Source organism: Euprymna scolopes, chromosome 22 (assembly GCF_053919585.1).
Source record: "Euprymna scolopes isolate OS-2025 chromosome 22, ASM5391958v1, whole genome shotgun sequence".
Classification (NCBI taxonomy): Eukaryota; Metazoa; Mollusca; class Cephalopoda; order Sepiida; family Sepiolidae; genus Euprymna; species Euprymna scolopes.
In genome coordinates this window covers 40,261,539-40,263,854 of record NC_136503.1, presented here as the reverse complement: position 1 = coordinate 40,263,854, position 2,316 = coordinate 40,261,539, and positions in this window count along the sequence as shown.

The following is a 2,316-nucleotide window of genomic DNA, read 5'->3' as shown; positions in this document are numbered from 1 at the left end:
CCAATACAGCAAGACCGAGTTTTTTAGAAACTTCACAAAAAAATGCTTTATGTATCAGGAAGTGTTCTTAGATAGATTTTGTATTGGAAGCGATAATCGAAAAGAAAAACGAGTAAAGAATTTCGGCCAAAGTTATACAGCCTAACATTGAAAGTGCATTTGAGAAGTTTTATTAATATACAAGCAGAAAGGTCCAACGTATAAAATAAATAGTAGATTCTTTGATATGCAGGAGCGCATTTGAAATGAATGTTTCTGTTTAGAGTACAATATTAAACCATGATACTTCTACATTTTATTATTTGATTCAAGCCACTATATATATATATATATATATATATATATATATATATATATATATATATATATATATATATATATATATAAAGATTTATTATTGAAAATTTATTCAATTTTCCAAAAAATATTATAAACTTGTGAGGAAGATATACAAAATTTTAATTATGCGACAAGGAATACAAATAAACGAGAAAGACCTTATTCCGTGGAGTTTCAAAAAATGCAATTTTTCTCATCAGAGGAAAGAGGTTTGCAAAATATACAATAAATTTTGCAGGTTTCTTGTTGACAGGAGACACCTGAAGAAGGTCGGAGGTTACATCGACCAAAACGTTGTAAAATAGACACTCAAGGTGAGAACAGTAGTCCGATGAACATACGCATAACCAATCCTCATCTCAAAAATTCAGAAACGTCAAAACAAGAAAGTTCTACTTTTACGAGAAACAGTTTTTATTTGGAGGTTATATTGAAGATTATATCTTTAATATAACCTAATTGTTACGGTATTATGTCGTTAACTTATTCATTGAAAAAAAAAAAAAATTATACAACTGTGTTTGGTCCAAGAAGAAAGGATTTCATTTTTATTAAAATAGAATATGGAAAATTTTAAAGATTTTATATCAAAAGGGGCGTTATAACATAAAATGGGTCAGCGAAGGAAGCGGAACTTGGTGACAGATTTATCGTTGCATCCTGGGAGTAAATTAACATCAAATAACGGTACGAGAATCGTTTTAAAGCAAAGTAAAATAAAAACTTTTGCGCTTAGTAGAGATAAGCGAAAAGATAACATAAATTGGTTTAAATAACTCAAATTTTACCAAAAATATTTAAAATAGAAGAGTATTGTATAAATAAAAGTTTTATTGGCCCAATTATTGACATATAAATTAAATATTTGTTTGACTAAAAGCTTATAGGTATTCTAGTAATGCTATAAAATCAACAATAGGTTCTCCAAAGTGCGATGTAAACTAAAATATATTGTGGACTATCATTGAAAGAGGCATGTGTGAAGCTTCCCCATCCCCGGTGTATTTGAACATTCGTTGATCCTAATTCTATGCAATACAGTGACAAGTTTTTCTGGTGGCTTTATATACATATACATATACATATATACATATATATATATATATACTAGGATTTACGCCTGGCGTTGTCCGGGGTTTGGATGTGTATGCTGAGCTAAAAGAAGAGAAGTGGTAGTAGGAAGGCAGGCTCGAACCCGTACCTCTAAGGAGGAAAAGAACGGGAAAAATCCTGACGTCTTTGCTGCTACAACGTAGGTTTAATTAAGGCCAGACAATCGAAAGGAAAAGATGACTATCAAAAATATCGGCGGAAAAAAGTGACCCCCTGTAGAAATGTGCCTAGTTTAAGGTGAAGACATTAATGTTTTTAGCCAATTTTTCGATATTTGTCGTCCGAAAGGCCGGACTTCAAAACTGTACTGATCTTATAAATATCCATCGTCTCTGTCGAAGGTTTTAGGCAGACATGCAAACATACATATACATGCATACATTTATATATTGGTAACAAAAATTTTCAACCCAGACCGATTAAAAAGCTGGCCCTATCTCTGAATATCCTTTATATCAAATTTCAAATGGTTAGACCAGAAATTATCTGAGTAATTGTGTAGAGACCGCTGAGGTCAACTTTTTTTAACTTTGACCCCTATTATGACCCCTTAACATTTATTTTTTTTGGGCTCAAATCAATTTCTAAAGTTAGATCCATGTCCAAGGTACCTATATCTAAAATGTCAAGTGTTTAGATCCAAAATTATCGGAGGCGTTTGGTAAATTTCGCAAAGGTCAAATTGTTGAACTTTTACCCCTTAATCGCCAAATTTCTGTTCGAAAACCGATCACATAGATTTTCCCAAATCTCAGTACCCTGTATATTAAATTTCGAGTCTGTACACTTAGATTTGACAGAGTTATTGCGTAGGGAAATGTACACACACAGACTTGTTCACATTTATAGATATATAGATAGATA